This window comes from Pinus tabuliformis, chromosome Q, assembly GCF_031772625.1.
Source record: "Pinus tabuliformis cultivar Carrire ecotype Pingquan chromosome Q, CPIR1, whole genome shotgun sequence".
NCBI classification, from domain to species: domain Eukaryota; kingdom Viridiplantae; phylum Streptophyta; class Pinopsida; order Pinales; family Pinaceae; genus Pinus; species Pinus tabuliformis.
The window spans coordinates 3,340,023-3,358,630 of NC_142296.1; the positions used below are offsets into that span (position 1 = coordinate 3,340,023).

The window sequence follows — 18,608 nt, forward strand, 5'->3', positions numbered from 1 at the left end:
GGGAAACAGTGACCTCTCTACCCACTGAGACTATCAAAGGCCCTCCCACCTTCTTCGAAGTGAGAATTCTCTCAATGTTGGACCTCCTTCAAATCAAGGTCTACAAAGTCACTCCCCCCCCCCAGGCATGAAAATAAACATAACACTTGGTGGCCGCCAGAGTAGGGAACTTTCAAGCTCAACTACGATGGCGCAGTTAAAGGGAATCCAGGCCCAACCGGTTTTGGAGGAGTCTTCAGAAACTCTAAAGGAGAGATAATATGGATTTATGAGGGAAATATAGGTTCAGCCATAAACAATTCTGCAGAACTTCATGCCTTAGAACATGGCATCACCATAGCGCATGACCTAAATCTCAGTCCTCTGATAGATGAAGGAGATTCAACGTTGCCCACCCAAATTGGAAAAAAACTTCAGCAGGGTATCGAGGTGGAAAATTTCTTAGAAAAAGGGTGCCTAAACAAAATAATTCAACGGATCAAGTAGGGAATTAACAGCATGGCAGGCCTCCACTTTCAGCAATCAGAAGGAAGGGAAATAAACTCGTGGATAGATTGTCAAATGAGGGCACGGCTCAACCCTACGCCTGAAGACCCTAGCGTGGCAGGAATTGGAGGAAAGGGAACTCTGTTAGGAATGTGCATCAATCAATGATGAAGATAACTACTTTACCGAACAATAATTGTTCGTGTACCTTTCATCATTTCAAGGTCAATTCTCTTCTTAGTTGGAAGGACAAGTATATGATGCTTGAGTATGGACTCATCCTTGGCACACCTGATTCTAGAGCCTGCGATGCCACCTCCCCTCTCCCTTGTGTGATCGCCACCTCTCAGTCACATCCTCTCTGCTTTGTCATTCCTCCACCACCCCTTGCATGCTTCCCTTTCCCACCCCCTCTCCCTCATTCCAGCCTCCCTCCTTCTCCCAGCTTCTATAAATTCACCCTTCCCCCTTCTCCCCCTCATTCTTCTCTCTGCTTTTTCCCCTCTCAGTGGGTCCCTTTCTCTCTCATTCCCCCCACTCTCCAGTCCTTCTTCTTCTCTCATGGCCTCAAGGAATTGCTCCACCCCTGGTCCAAGTTGGGGGGGTGCGCGTAGTCGCACAGCCTCCCACTAATAGTCCCTGGGCCCGGCCCCTACCACTCATGCAGAGACATCTGCTAGGAGCGTAGCTCTGTGCTACATGGTGACAGTTAATCCAAAAACTCAACAGCGAATTTTAGATTTAGAAGCCCAAGCAAATGTTCTCCATAGAGAGGTCACCACTAAGGAGGTCGACGCCGAATTTGCTTGGATTCCAGACCCTGCTTTCACCTGGGCACGTGAAAACCTCTACGTGCGTACTATCGAAACATGGTGGAAAATTAATACCATCATGGGGCTTGCAATTCAGGAACAAGAGGAGCGCACCAAGGCTCTGGAAACAAATATTTATCGACTCACTGATAAGTTTGTAATGTATGCAGAAGCCATCCACCACTGCAGATTCATCACTCTAGACGCTCAGAATTATACTTTTATTAAGAAGAAGTTGACAGTGAAGGTCCATTCAACTACTGAACGATCCCCGAGCATCAAGAAAGATCACGTTGGGTCCTCCACGAGTCGACAGATCATCACCGCGTAGTAGGAGGGAAGCTCTGAGGAGACTCTCATTCATCTGGATGAGGATCGGGTCACCACCAACCAGGAGTGATGTTGTCAGTTTCCTTCCCTGTTCTTCTTCCTCTGTGAAAGGCTTTCTATCGTGGAGGAAAACAAAATTTGTGTGGTCGGCCGCGATAAGGCTTTCTTCTCCTTTATTGGCTTCTATACTCTCAATTCTGAGAATGTTGTAAAGAGAGCACCTCTCGGTTTCCACCTTTGTACTTAGATCCCTCTTTTGTCATGTTTGTACTGTAAAAAAGACAATGTTATGACCATCACTAGTATTTTGATTGGGTCTTGTGTCAGGTTCTCTTTCCCACACAACCCAAATTTTGTAATCTGTCAGTTCCTCAAGTAATATATTTTATCTTATTTACAAAAAAAAAAAATATGGTGAGCGAATTGCATTAGTCTTTTGGTCTAATTTGTGCATTTCAATCAGTATGGATTGTCATGTAGGGCTCTCGGGAAACAAGCTAGTTGAATTCAATTGTTGAGACTACATAATAATTGGGTGTGGTCAATTGTATAAAGGAATGAACCCAATACCATCTTCTGTGGAAGGAATGAACACTACAATCTCCCATTTTAAGAGCTTTTTCATTTGGAAGGAGAGGCTCTTTGTGCTCTCCAATGTCTAGAAGGATGTTTTCGTTCTCAATAATGGAAATGATAAAGTGGATTTGTTGCAGTTGTTCATATTCGACAAGCTCCGCTTCATCACCTCACTCAAATCTCGGTGGTGAGTGATCAACAAAAGCTTGGACAACAAAGTGTTCCCATGCACCCTTTCTTTGTATATAATCTTGATGCGGTTTAGCCATTTCTACACCCAATCACAAGTTGTTCATAGTGGTGTGGGGATATTGGTGGTGCCAAGTCTAGTGGTTTCAACATACAACATGTGTCCAAAATGTGGGCTTTCGATCAAATTATGGAGAAGCCTATTTTCCATCCCATTGATCTGGAGAAGCTTTTGCAATGTTTTCTCTCATTAAATTCTCGTCAAGGCCTTTATAGAGATTTGGGGAGCCATCTTCCATGGTACCGAAAATCCCTCAAGGCCTGATTTCTTACCCTTGTGATTAGATTTGGCTCGAAAAAAATTGGAGATTCTCAAGTAGAACACACAGAAAATTGAACCTGAGCCAACGAAAAGAGCTTATATTTGGAGGAGAGTAGTTGATTGGTTTTATTGTCATGGGATTTGTTTCCTTCTTTGTTAAGAATTTTGTTTTCTCACTTTTTAGTCTGGTTGTGAAATATGAAGAACCAATCATATAGACTAGACTAACTTAATTTGAATTAGTTTTTCTCACCATTCTTATGTGCCAAGAGAACATATAGATAATTTGGTTATGTCTACAGTTTGTTATATGTTGATGGACCTTGTTGTTCTTTGGTGCTTCAATATCAACAATTATAGGTTATCTTTGTGTGTATGTAAGTTTGTGTATATCAAAAAGTGTTGAGTTGTATCATTAACTTTTGAATATAGTCAGTATCTAGATTGCTTACCTATATAAATGGAAGTATTTATTTCGATGCATACAGTTGGGATGCAAGTATGTCCATAGAGTGATTCAGTATCAAGGCTATTTCTTGGGGTAGTTAAGAATTGACAGTCTTACAAATACATCAACAATGGTCAGAAGCAGTTGTCTCTTAAATGGATCAAGTGGTAGCTCAAAGTTGGTGGTTAAAGAAAGAGCGAAGTCTATGAGATTCGAGAATGGATAGAACTAATAATGAATATCAGTCTAGACAAAAATATCAATGTGAAATATGTTAATGTGACTTCAATATTGTTCTTTGTAATGTAAGCATTAAGGTAGGGTGTTAGGCTTAATGCTTACATTATTAGAATTAGTGTGTTGGGATGGATTGGGTTGTTAGATATTGTTGAGATATTCTTTTAACCATAATAACCTAATTTATAATTAGTTGGATCTAGTTCCAAGTATATATATGTATCATACTTGTAATTAAATGAGTGAAAAAAAATAAATTATGGTGTGAAATTAATTTTTATGTCAATACCAAATATAATAAAAAAAACAAATATATATCACTCTGAGAGTTAGCTCAATTGAATGAGCCCATGTAGTTAAAGAACCTTTGTTATTGAGAGGTTAAGGGTTCAATTCTCTCGGCATTCTTGGGGTCAAGCTATGTGGTTGAGGCAACTTCCTAATGCAAATCATGAATGAACCACATAGAAGATATATATATATATATATATATATATATATATATATATATATATATATATATATATATATATATATATATATATATATATATATATATATATATATATATATATATATATATATATATATATATATATTATTTTAATATTCATGTTAACTAATATATTCATATCAACTTCATATATATAGAGGTAAAATTAAAGAAAAAATACAAATCTGAACTTAATAATTTAATATAATCAAATATTTCAATGTGCAAAGAAAAAAAGTAATTGAAAATATTTCAATGTCAACTATATATATATTATATAAAGTGATTGAAGAAACAAAAAACTTATGATTAAAACGTAAATTCACTTATGATAATTATTCTAAGTTTTGGTTTGGATTAGGTTGTTGGATATTGTCCAGATATTCTCTCAATCATAATCTCCTAATTTAGAATTAGTTGGATCTAGTTCCAATCATATGTGTGTGTGTGTAATATTTGTAATTGAATGAGTGAAACTGGAGTTCAACATCTTTCAATCCATACAGAAGACAGAGTTAGAGTCCCTCTTGAGGTGATGCGAAATGTGTGGATAAATATCTTCCTTACAATGGAAAATAAGAAATGGATTTAGTAGTCCAATAAAGTAAAATCCATGAAATTTGCATGTGCAGATGGTGGAATGATTCAAGTTCACCTCAGATTACCTTCACTCGACATCGCCACGTGGAGTACTACACTTTGGCTTCCTGCATCGCGTTTGAGGCTCAACATTCTGGATTCAAACTTGGCTTTGAGAAAGCGTGTCATATTATCACTGTTCTCAATGATATGTATGACCTCTTTCGAACAGTTGACGAGCTAAAACTTTTCACAGCCGCAATTAAGAGGTGGTGACGATGAATCCAAAGAATTTTAGAAGAATATTTGCTTGCTTCTGCATTTTCCCACTTAGCCAATATTTGTGTGTATAATTACCAAATGGGATCCGTTTGCCACAGATTGCCTTCCACAATATATGAAAGGAATTTACATGATGGTTTACAACACTATCAATGAAATGTCTATGGAGGCACACAAGGCTCGAACTAGTTGCGTAGCCAATCCAACCATACGCCCAAACCACAAGAATGCACATCCTTATGCCATCATCAGTCTTTTCCTGACTTCTGCTACATCTCAAACTCATCAAAGTCTGCTCTCAATCCCATGCTCAGGTCCATGGAAACTCCATCCTATCTGCAACATGTTCAGTCCATGGTCTTGTTGTACAAGAAGTGTACAACCTCTCCATCGGCTCATACAAAACATCTCCCTGTCATATCAACATCTGCACAACATCTCTGCCTCGGCATTCCCATAGAATGTCCATGAGTGACACCTCTATACATGCTCCTGCATCATGTCCCTGCATACTCATGCTCCATGTCTCCAACCTAATGTCCATGACTCTAGTTGTCCATGATGCCCAACCAAGTGCTCTCACCCAAACATCTGATCATCCGCATCCAAGTCTGCAAATCTGTCATAAAGAAGCCTCCCCAAGGCCCCTTGTCAAGGTGGTGCAGCCCCTTCCACTCAAGGTCCCTACACCAACCCATCTCCAAGATTGTTTATAGAGAAAGGAGGGCCAGGAAGTTTCCTCCCTGACTCTCATCCACCCATGTATCAGATTGATACTGTGTCCTCAAATATCTATGCACAGCCTCAACCTCCTCACATGTGCACCCAAGCTCACCTAGCTTGTCCTTTGTCAACTGAAAGTCATATATGCCCATAGCATATCTACAAAAGTCCACTATACCAGCCGGATCTCTACCTGCATAATCCTCTCCAACCACTTCTTCTGAAGTAGTACTCAGACTCCCTTCCTTTGCAACTCCATTGTGAAGATCATCAGTAGAAGATGTCTCTGTCAAGTGCTCCATGATTCGTGAGATTGTCCTCTCACTTCCTTCCTTCTTCCTCGCTCTTGCAACGAAGTCAATCAACTTCTCTTCCTTCATTGTTTGAGTGATACTCCCAAGTCCTCTTTGCTCCACATCCTCATGCTTCACATTCGGATATTTGGGATACGAAGTCATAGAATTCATCCTCAGTCTATACCCCAAGCAACTCCTTCTATTCATCGGAACCAACATAGTTCTTCCTCCAGCTGTGATGAAGAGAGTGTCCCGGTCCACCATTGGTATGGCTTGTGCAAGCTTCATGAAATCTTGCCCCAGCACCATAGAATGATCATCCATGTCCACGATCCTCAAGTCCAACTTTCCAAACCACAATCCCACTCTCACCTGAGTCTTCTCCATCACACCAGTAACAACTTTCACGGTAGAGTTGGCTGCTTTGAAAGCACTCCACTCCCTCTCCATTTCAGCTTTCTTCCCAAAATAATTTACTACCTTCTTACTCAAGAAGCTATGAGTAGCCCCCATATCCACCAAAGCTACAAATCTATTGCCTTTCACGGTCACCTACACAAAACTCAGCTTTAAGGCATCACCTCCTTCTGTCGGCTTTCTCTTGTGTCTCACATCAGCAACCTTCTTAAAAAAATCAGCGTCAGAAGTTTCCATTGGCTTGTGCTCCAATTTGACATTCCTCCTAAGGTACTTCACTTCCTTACTTGGCTCTTCTAAGAAATTCGATCCTGGCTCAACTTGATTTCCTTCAAGCTTGTCCTCCATCACATCCTGCTTAAGTGCACCAACCAAGTGCCCACTGAATACCTTCATAGAACTAAGGTTCTAAACATCCTCTGGATTGTTATGGTAGAGTCCCCAGCCTGTCAATGTAGTTGAGCTCATCCTGCTCAATTACAACAACTTTCTTACCAAGAAGTTTCTTCTTTATCTCCTCCTCAAGTTACTTGATTTCGGTCTCCACCATGGCACTTTTCTTCCTTAACCGGGCTCTTTCATCCAAGAGCTCTTGAAGATCAAGACCATTCTATCAGATCTCCTTGTCAAGTTCCCTGAGTTCACCATCCATCGTACTTCCGTATTGGTACTTGAGTTCTTCAAGTTCCTTCCTCAGCTTCGAACAGCTTTCCCGAATCTTCATATTCTCAGCCTTCATCGAAACCCAGTCAGAACTCCATCTACTCACCTGTTCCAACACTTTGTACTGGAGGACTTCACCTGTATTATGGCTAGATTCACCTTCCATAGGTTCATCTACCACCTTTACCATTTCAACGTTCTCCACATTCACCAGCTTCACCTGTACCCTGCAAACTAAACTAGTTCTTGTTTCACTTGTGTGAAACCAACTTCCTTCATCTGCAAGTACTTGTTTCCACTGTCACTTCGTCACGAGAAAACCTTGCTCTTGATCCTAGCTATCATCCACCAACATCGGTCCTGCAGACCTGCTCTGATACCACCTATCATGCCCCTACACCTGCGGTAGTCTTTCAACCGCTTATAGCGAGGTGCGGCACCACCGAACACTTTCTTTTCACCAATAGTTATGTTCATGGACTACGCCTAACCACTTGTCTACTTAGTTTGTGTTTCTCAACTAAGTATTATTATTATTCCTTTATACCAATGAACACCCATGCACATTCATTATCCACAACAATTACAATTAACAAGACAATTGCACAGTATAAAGGGAGATGCAACTCCCTGAACAATGAGCCTTGTTACACTAAAAAATGTCACCATGACTATTTACAGTTAGTATGGCTCAATCAACAGTCATGCTATCCTCTTAGGCAAGTCTTATGCCTCTGCTCTCCATGTCAAACTCCAAAAAGAGAGAAAGTCTTTATAAATGTATTTATCTCTGGGGACGCAGGTTCTCTCAACCTTACCTGCGGAGACGCACCCAATGTTCACAAAAGCTGCGTCTTTGGACGCTCTGTATGTAAAGGGACAGGTGCGTCCCCCTGTAAAGGTTAAAATGCGCAAGTTTCATCTTTAAAAAGTTACTTGTGGTCATTTCTAGAGCATTCTAGAAGGTTGTTCGACATGTATTGAGCGCCTCCAGATGGTTCATGCACTCCTACCAAAGAGGAACTTATCCCATCAATAAGGGAGCTATCCCATCCAAAGAGGGGATTATCCCATTGATGGTGGACCTGATTAACTTCCTCTTGAGCACTATAAATACAGGCATTGGGCCAGAAGGAGAAGAGGTTGGAAGCTATACATTTCTATGGGTAGATGTTGCTGGAATTAGGACCCCCATTTAGAAGCTTGTGAGGAGAGATTGCCATCTTTGCTTGTTCTATTTGGAAGTGGGTGAGCTTTGTCAAATTAAAGGAGAACTCTTGATGGACCCTGGGAGGGACTTGCACAACACCAAGGCTCAGGTTGTATTTGTTCCTTTTGTTACCTATTAATGCAAATGAGTCCATTCTTCTCAATAACTTGTTATTTATGAGTTGTTTCATGTACTCCTTGGTCTATGTGTTAAATATGTTTTATTCTATGAGATTTTCAAGTGCTATTTAATCGTTTGATTGTTAGTGTATGCAGGTTTCAAAGTGAAGGAGGAGCTCATCCGGATCAGAGGAGCTGGACTGCTACAACAGCGTTGGATTACAGGTAGGATCTAAACACTTGATTTCCCATATAGTAAATGCATGTTTAGAGAAGGATTGCTCTTCTTTGTCTTGTTTGTCACTAGAGAGTCTTAGGCTCCTAGGGAGGTTGGTTGTGTCCGCACAATCGACTCTTTCTGCCTGAAAAATTGGCGACTCCACTGGGGACTCCATTAATGTGAAAGTCTTTTCCTTTGTATGAACTTTGCTCTGAGAAAATTGGTTTATTTTTCAGGTTTTTGGCTCTGTGACTTTGTTTTTGGGTGGGTTAGCTTAGAGTTAGATTCTTTTTAGTTTTTCTTGAATTTTCCAGTAGGACACACCCTCTGAGCATTGCACAATGTGTCCCTGGATGCACTGTCACTGTGTACACAGAGCGGGCCCGCACCTGTTTTAACGGGTTGCCTGCGTCCCCTGCTAAAATTTGAGAAAATTCCATTTTTTGCATTTTTTCTCTTAGATTTTGCTTTTTCTTAGTTTTTACTGCCCAGATTCATTAGTCTCTTGTCAAAGATCTTCACCTGAACTTGTTTCGATAGCATTGAGTGTTTTAGTGGATTTCATAGAAGTTTAAGCCCTAGGGTTTGATTTTTGAATAGGTCTTGTAGTGACTTTGGCGGTAGAAGTTGTCAAGCCTTAGATCTCTCTGGTTTTGTCAACATTCTTAGAAGTCAGACCTGTCATAAAGTCTACCTGTGTGAGCAACTTACCATTGAGTTGTCTCTTTGGCAAATTTCGAAGGACTTGTTGATTAAGTCTTGAATTCCATTTTACAAAAAGAACAAAAAGATTTGAATTTTGTTTTGACTAGTCTTTTGATTCTGCATTAGCTGGTCCTTGATTTGATTTTGGTCAAGTAAAACAACCTAGAATCATCTTTGTAGGCTTTTGCCTCGTTAGGTTTGCTTAGAGTAATTTCCTTTTCGTTTTGCTTGTGAGTCAAGTTTTCATAGTTTTTATAGCTTTTAAGATTGATTTTCGTTACAATAGATTTATATGCTTTATTAAAAAGAGAAAATACAAAAACATCTCCTTTGAAAAGTTTTGTTTCAAGTAGCTTTGAAAAGTTTTGAAAGAAAAAGAGTTTTTCGTGCACGTAAAGAGTGGTCATGTTTGTATGCTTGAAAAGATAAAGAGAATTGTTTCTTTGATTGTCTTTATTAAGAAAGTTGTTTTCTATAAAATTTGCATCTCTCAACTCTCTTAGTTAAGAATTTCATTGAAAAAAGGAAAAGTAGCGTAAATCATCTTAGGTGCATCTTTGTAGTGGTTTGAGTCGAGTCTATACACCATTGGTTTCACTTCCGCTACCTTTTGTCTTTAAGAAAAACCATAAAATTAACGCTTAAAGTAAAATCAACGTAGTAACTTTTATTTACTAGGGCTCTGAAACACCAATTTAGATCAGGCTAGTGTCTTGGAGTAGGTGAGTAATTAACTCTCCAAGAAAACAAAACCAAACAAGTAGCTTATCTTGTGATAGAATAAATCCAATTGTCTCATTTGTACTCTGGGAAAGCTCCTCTTAAAGGAGAAGCACGAGCTCGTGTCCGAACCAGTGAGGGGATCAATCCCCCCTCGTTGGGAATGACGCCAGACACGCACGTATTACAAACGGTAAACCTCGGATTAACCATTGTCGAGGAGCCAGGGGTCACTTGTCGGTAAACCTTGGATTATTGTCAAGGAGCCGGCAAGGGGATTGAGCTTGATACTCTGCCCTTGCGTGCTGTCAGAGTTTAGACTGTTCCCCCAGGTGCATTTGTTGTGGTTGGTAACCTTAGTGACCATTATCTTTAGGATTCTACCGAGGTGATGGTGGAGGGAAGATCCCACTATACCTGGAGCAGACGTCGGCTAGACTCACTTGGATTTTCTGGGGGGTTCACTTCACTCGAGACGGTTAAAGTGGAGGAACTTGGTCCAGTCTATTCATTAAGCAAGTTGTCGGGGTAACTGTTCCACCCGCCACTTCTGTATTGAATCCGACGATGTTGGGTTTCATCACCAACTAGCACTTTCGGTCTGGAAGGCTACTGTTTGTGCTTGGTTTGACGCCCTAGATTCTTTAGGCATGTGATTCAAATTTGTTTGGTTCTTTAGAGACTTTAGGTGGTTTGATTTGAAATTTTACTTTGTTTTCATGTGTAGTAGTTAAAAGTTTTTAGCTGTGGCGGAATTACCGAGACAGTCCCGTAGACTTCGGGGCCAGTCTCCTGAAGTTGTTTCTGTGGCCGAATTGTTGAGAAGATCCCGTAGACTTAGGGGATCACCTCCTCGAGACGACCCGGGTAATCTAGAAGGTTTAAAGGTCCTTGTAACTCCTCCTAGTGGCAGTAGAGTAGGTTCACCTGAAGAAGGAGAATCTTCCTTGGTAGTCCATTCAGATTACCAAGGCTTAGAGACAGGTTATAATCCCGAAGCTGTTATAGTTTCTGAACTTGTTGGTAGTTTTTCGTCTGCTAGTGATACAGGCGAAGAACCTGAAATATCTGAACCTGTTACTCCGACTTCTAGTGTTCCAGATTCACCGAGAATAGAACGAGTTATCACCGAAAATCTTCCTACTGGGTTGATTGCTATAGAAGAACTTGCTCCAGAGGAAGAAATAGGCGTCTCTAATCTTGAAGGTCAACTTACTATTGATCTAAGGGAGCGTGAATCCATCTTTTACAGTCCTCCTAGAAGTACTACTTGGTACCTTTCGTTAACCAATTATTTAGACAACTCAGGGGTAGGTTTTTCTACACCTCGTACTCCTTTTCCACCTGGAGGTATTTATACTCCTGTAAATATGTCTGGTCAGTCGTCCGTGTTTACTCAAAGTCCTGAATCTTTCTTGCACGGCGGTCCTTCTGTTCCCACCGGGTATCAATCACTTTCTGGTACCTTTGCGGGGGCATCTCCTCAACCCGTTGATCATGGGTTATTAGCTGGAAACAGTGGTAATATACCATTGGGTGTAGGAGACATTTACATGATGTCAGGTTCAATTCCCGTTTCCCAACCTCAAGGTGGCCAATTACCGCCTGGGGGGCAGCCTCAGTTAACGCCTGGGGGGCAACCTCAAGGTACACAAATCGTGTCTGGGTGGCAACCTCAAGGTCAGTATGCGCCTATGGTGCAATACATGCCTCAAGGTCAACCCCAGCCTCAATATGTACCCCAGGGTCAACCTCAGTATCAATATCAACCTCAAGGATGGAAACCTCAAGGATGGCAACCCCAAGGGTATCAACCTCAAGGGTACCAACCTCAAGGTCAAGGTCAAGGTCAGTAACAGTATTATCAGTTATCAACCTCAAGGTCAATACTCGAGTCAAAGTTATCAACCGCCTCAAGGTCAGTCATATGTTCCAAGTATGGGAACTGCACCTTACAATTATCAATCCTATCCTCAATCCGGTTATGGATCTCAGTATCCTCAACCTGTTACGGGTCAATACCCTGGAATGTTAGTGTGGGATCCATCACAGGGTCAACAGGTGTTGCAGCCAAGTATACAGTTGGTACCTCAAGCTGGACACCCCGTAGTTTCTGGTCCACCCCAACAACCGCAACCTGTCCAGTCAAATGTTCAAACTTCTGTAACTTCGGTAGTTACTCAGCCACCAATTGCACCTAGTACTCCATCTCAAACGGCTGCTGCAACTACCGCTACATCTGCCACACTTACTTCTGGAGTATCGACAGCTCCAGTTTCTACTGTCTCTGTAACCACGCCTCAGACATCTTTACCGTTGTCTGGATCTACGATTCAAACCACGGTCCAGATGCCTGTAGGTCAGCCTGGTATAAGTACGGTTGTCACTACTCAACCTCAATTTGTTCAACCTCCGTACCAGGGATAGTACCAACATGGGCAAGCTGTCCAACAGCCGGTTTACCAGTATCAACCGTATCCTGGGTACACTTATCAACAACCTCAACAACCCCAGTACGGTCCGGTTAATCCTGGTTTTCCAGGAGGATATAATATCCCTAATGCGATTCCTGTTCCTAGTTATCCTGGATATCCTCCTCCTGGGACTAGTCTTGTGACCCAGAGTTTTAGAGATCCTAACCGGCAGTTACCATTTATCGCAACTTTGGATTTACCAGACTTGACGCGCCTAACGAATGATCCAATTCAATATCTTCCGTTCTGGCCGCCAATGCCAAATAAGTTGCCCAGTGATATACCCAAGTTTGAAGGTAAGTCTGGAGAGGATCCGTCCAATCATGTGATGACTTACCACCTCTGGTGTGCTTCAAATTCTATCTCGGATGATTCGATCCGCTTACGTCTTTTCCAGCGTACACTCATTGGTCTCGCAGCCAAGTGGTACATTGAGTTACCACGGGCCTCTTTTTACAATTTCAGCCAGTTAGCTACCTCGTTCCTAACTCACTTTCAGTTGCCGGTCAGATACGATAACGGCACGGAGTTATTAACTTCACTAAAACAATCGACGTCCACGTATATTTCTTATCACATTCATGAGTGGAGACGTCGAAGAAGGTTAGTGAAAGTTTTTATCCCAGACCAAATCTTAGCTGAATGGTTTGTCAAATCATTATTACCGAAGATTACTGAAGATGTAGCTAAGGCCGGAGTAGTTACTGAGGAGCAAGTCATTGCTCAGGCGCAATACCTTGACTTAGTTTATACTCAGTCGGGTACGTTACACGAGAAGATTCCGGATCTTCCAAAATCAAATCAAATCGCTGCTGCTCCTTCGGGATCTCATGCCGCTGATGGTATGATTGGTATCGTGAATACAAAGAGCAAGAAGAAGTCTTCCAAGGCTTCAACTACTCCTATTATCACTTTGCCTGATTCTCCGACAGGAGAGTTTTCTCCTGAACTTACCGCCGATATTCACGCTGTAGAGTCATCTACGGCCAAATAAAAAAATGGTGGAAAGAAGAAAGGAAAGAAGAAGGCTAAAGCAGACAAGGCTCCGAAGGAGAAAACGGAAAAGTCAGAAACCAATGACGAAAAACGCAAACCTCGATATCCTTGTCTTATTTGTGAAGAGGATCATTTTACGAGAGATTGCCCTCATCGGGCCGAGGTTGTGAAAATAGTCAAAGGTTCTCCCACTCCTGCTGTGTTAAAAAATCCATTTCCGGAGCAGGAGAATAAGATGATAGGTTCTTCCTCGAATGCCAGTGAAGAACCCATTTTGATGATGTCTCATGTGAGGATTGCGACTCGATCGCAAGATTATGGTAGTAAGGCTCCTGTTGATGGTAAGGAAGCAGAATCTTCTCATTCTAACCCATCAACCTCAGCTCCTGGTTCCGATCCACTACAGATCGAAAAACCTAACCCAGACTTAGTAATTAAACCGCCCGCCAAGGGTGTACTTCGAAGGTCTGCTTTCAATCCACATGCGAGAGCAGCCCAGAATTACAACATTGTTGAGGACTTAGCTGTTTCACCCTCAGCAATGTCGGCGTTAGAAGTGCTGCAATCATGCCCAGCACAACGAAAATTACTTTTGTCGGCTATCGGAGCTGTTGATGTTCAGGACTCGAACCTGATAATCTTCGATCTAGAAAATAGTACACCGCGTCTCCCCCATCAAATGGCTTTCCAAATTCCAGTGATAGTCAAAAACAGGCCTATTCATCGGACTGTGATTGATGAAGGAGCCTCTACGTGTATTATGTCGATTCAATGTTGGAGATCTCTTGGTTCTCCTTCACTGAACCAATCCCCCACCATCCTTAAGGCCTTTGATGGCCGTGGGTTCCGTCCGTGGTATTCTACAGGAATTGCCTATAGGGGTAGAAGGTAAAACCGTTAGTCTGGATGTGGAAGTGGTTGATGCCCCTCTAGACTACAACCTTCTTTTGGGTCGAAGTTGGTCATATGCTATGACAGCGGTCGTTTCATCGGTCTTCAGAGTAATTAAGTTTCCATATAACAGTAAGATCGTGACTATTGATCAGCTGACATACTTTTCATCCGACCCAGCCTCTTCAGAGAGTATCCAGCATGTCGGTAAGACGACAATCCCTTATAGGGACGTTGGCGTAGGTTTAGTTAAAGATTCCGGTTTACTGGGAACTTTTCCTTTCCCTCCAACCAACGCAGACCCTTCATTTGCAACAATTCATATGATTACATCAGAAAACATTATTTATGATGATCCTTGGATTATCCCATCTGAATCTGAGATAGACTCATTCGGTGATGATATGCCTTTGAGTCCATATGAAATTGCTTATGAAGCTGTCATGTCTTTTACCAACTCGCGTTCAACCCAAGTCGACCAAATGAATGTGGTCAGTGAAGAATCACTTTTCTCCTCAACCTTAGAACGGATAGCGTTTCCCGAAGTCGTGTCATCTGACGAGCAACTTCGCGAAATCCTAAGTGTAGACGATCTACCGTGGGAAGATCTCCATCACAGATCTTCGTTTTTACCTAAGGATGATGCATTTGAAAATGATTTTTCATCTATATTTACCGCTGAATATGTCAAAGACGCTCAGGATCCAACGAAACATACTGATTCAGAGTTGAATTTAGGGAATATTTCTCGTACTATTCCCATTGATATTTCAGTGAAGCCCGGAATTGAGGAGATCATTCATATAGGTGCCGCATGTACAGAAGATGAAATCCAAACTTACAAGGCCCTATTCCAAGAATTCCGCGATGTGTTTGCCTGGTCTTACGAGGAAATGCCGGGAATCGATCCTGCCATTGTTGTTCATGAAATAAAAACCTACCCGGATGCTAAACCCGTTCGGCAACGGTTGCGTCAGATTCACCCTCGGAAAGCGGCTGCGATTAAAGCAGAAGTCGAAAAGCTGTTGAAAGCAGGTTTCATATATCCGATCCCGTTAACGGATTGGGTATCGAATATTGTTCCGGTCAACAAGAAACAAGGAACAATAAGAATCTGTATTGACTATAGGGATATAAATCGAGCTTGTCCAAAAGACAACTATCCTACGCCTTATATCGATCAAATTATTGATGATTGTGCCGGAAGTGAAATGTTTTCCTTTATGGATGGTTTTTCGGGCTATAATCAAATCAATATTCTACCTGTCGACCAACCAAAAACGACATTCATTTGTCCATGGGGGACATTTGCTTATTGCAAATTACCTTTTGGGCTTAAGAATGCCGGGGCCACTTTTCAACGGGCGATGTCTTACGCATTTCATGACATCAAGCACATTGTGCAACCGTACCTCGATGATTTGCCTGCTCATTCTTTACATCGAGCTGATCACATTGTCCACCTACGAGCAATCTTTATGAGGTGTAGGCATTATCGAATTCGGTTGAATCCCCACAAGTGTGTTTTCTGTATAGAAACAGGTCGATTGCTGGGATTTGTTGTTTCAAAAGCCAGAATTCGCGTCGATCCCTCGAAGGTCGAAGCTATCATCAAATTGCCTCCTCCTTCGAGTTTGCGCCAACTCCAAAGTTTGCAAGGGAAAGCGAACTTTTTTCGCCGATTCATCCCAAACTACGCCGAGGTCACTAAAGGTTTTACACGGTTGTTGAAACAGAACGCTCAATTCTTTTGGGACGAGATTGCCCAACAATCTTTTGATGCACTTAAACACGCGTTGACCCATGCACCGTTGTTGCATCCTCCCAACTACAACCAGGACTACCTCTTATACCTCGCAGCTTTGCATTCCACCATTGGAATGGTGTTAGTTCAAGAAGATGAATTCGGAGCGGAACATGTGATATATTATCTTAGTAGGACCTTAAATCCCACTGAGTTAAAATATTCGCATGTGGAGAAATTGGCCCTGGCAGCTGTTCAAGCTGTCCAGCATTTTCGTCACTACATTCTTCTCCGTAAAACTACAGTTATTTCGAATTGCAACCCTATGATTTATATTTTGACAAAACAACTGCTAGGGGGCAAGTACTCTAAATGGATCGTTATCCTGCAAGAGTTCGACTTGGAGTTCGAGAAGTCCAAGTCTAAGAAATCCTTAGTTTTTGCGGAATTGATGTGTGATTTCCCGTGTGCTGACACAGAAACTGTGGCAGAGGAGTCCATTGCGGACGAATCTTTGTTTCTTATCAGTACTGTAGATCCGTGGTACGGGGATATAATCATCTATCTCCAAACCCAAACCTTTTGGCCTGAAGCTTCAAAGGCCGAACGTCGAAAAATTCGGTTTCAATCCCAGCAATACAAAATTATTGGAGATACACTTTATCGCCGGGGGGCAGACTTAGTTTTTCGACATTGTTTAACTCATGAAGAGGCTGAGAAGGTTTTGAATGATTGTCACTCTGGAGCGTGTGGCGGTCATATGTCTGGGTATGCCACAGCTCAGAAGGTGTTGCGCGCTGGCTATTTCTGGTCGTCTATGTTTAAAGATTGTATCATTGCAGTCCGGAAGTGCCACAACTGTCAAGTGTTTGATCGCAAGATGCGCGCACCACCTGCTCCTCTCCACCCTATAATTGCCGTTGGTCCATTCGCCAAATGGGGTATCGATTTTATTACTTGTAACCCTCACTCGGCCGGGGGGCATGCGTATATCATCCTCGCAGTTGATTATTTTACTAAATGGGCCGAGGCGATGCCCACATTCGACGCAAGCGGCAAAATAGCTACAGTTTTCATATTCAATCATATTATAACTAGGTTTGGTGTCCCACAAGCATTCATGGACTACGCCTAACCACTTGTCTACTTAGTTTGTGTTTCTCAACTAAGTATTATTATTATTCCTTTATACCAATGAACACCCATGCACATTCATTATCCACAACAATTACAATTAACAAGACAATTGCACAGTATAAAGGGAGATGCAACTCCATGAACAATGAGCCTGCTCGAATACATTATATTAATCAACTTTTCAATATTTACAAGTATACTTGGAAACACCAAGTTTCATACTTAGCCAAATTTACAACTTGCCACACCACCGTGTGTCAACCGAGTTCCTTGCCCGAGTTGGGCGAGCGCACCCTCACACGAGCTGCCAACCGCACTCCTCAACCGAACTTCGTTTACCACTGCACGACAGGCAGGCGACCTCCCCTGAGTCACCCCGCATTTCCTCTTGCACGACAGGCGGGCGACCTACCCGAGTCACCCGAGTCACCTTCATTTCACCTGATGGTGACCTCACCCTAGTCTCCACCGCATACACTTGTGCGCCGAGCGGGCGACCTCACCCGAGTCACCACCCACCCTCCAACCGAACAGCAGGCATCTTCACTCGCACCCTCACCCGATAACTGAAACCTATACGATGTCACCATGTAGCTCTTCCCTTGAGTGAGCACATAGATCTACGCCTTTGATCGACCTCTTAACACTTCTTCACACTTTTTCCTTGTCACCGTAGGCTCCTTCACATTCCTTGAATGAATGATCGAGTTCGAATGTGTCGTTTGCTCCCCATCCACGCGCATAATATATATGCTCCATGGGCGGTCGTGCCACCCATGACTGACCTGCATTTCTATTGTCCAGCTGATGCCTTCGTTTGTTAATTCCTTCGGTCGGCCTATCTAACCAACGCCCAAATTATTAATCCTCCACCGTCGGCTTATTCGTATGAACCCACCAGCTCATCCTGTATAAATACATGACTCGCTCCAACACTTCGCATGCACGCTCCCAAGTGTTCATTTTGCCATTTTGTTAACTCGCGTGCTTGGTCGCCTTAGCCAACTCGTCACACTTCGCATTGGTGGTCGTGGTAAGAACCGCAAGTCCTTACAACAGGGCTCGTGGAGAAGAAACCTCGTGTATATCTTGTTATATGAAAGACAATCCTGGAGCAATAGAGGAAGATGCTCTTAATCATCTCAACATGATGATCAGTGGCGTATTTAAAGAATTAAATTGGGAGCTTCTCAAACCCGACAGCAGTGTGCCCATTTCTTCCAAGAAAATAACTTTTCACATTACTAGAGCTTTCCATTACGGATACAAATACCAAGATGGCTACAATGTTTCTAGCATTGAAACAAAGAGTTTGGTGATGAGAACCCTCCTTGAACCTGTGCCTTTATAACCAAATCTAGAATTTACAAGAAGTTGATACTCTGTTTAGGTTAGCTAACTTAGGTCTATGATTTTACTATTCAAGCTATGTTGTGGGTAAGATATCATTTTACTGTTAAAAGTTGTAAATTTTAACACAGTTGCATGTATCTCAGTGGTTATTGTTTCCCATAACCTTCTCCCAGATTTACAGTATTG

At 42.1% G+C, this 18,608-nt stretch overlaps 1 pseudogene; it reads left to right on the forward strand.

Annotated features, from left to right (window-relative positions):
* The first annotated feature begins 1,185 nt into the window (after positions 1–1,185).
* Positions 1,186–18,608, forward strand: part of LOC149217980 ((-)-beta-pinene synthase 1, chloroplastic-like) — a 41,973-nt pseudogene continuing 24,550 nt past the window's right edge.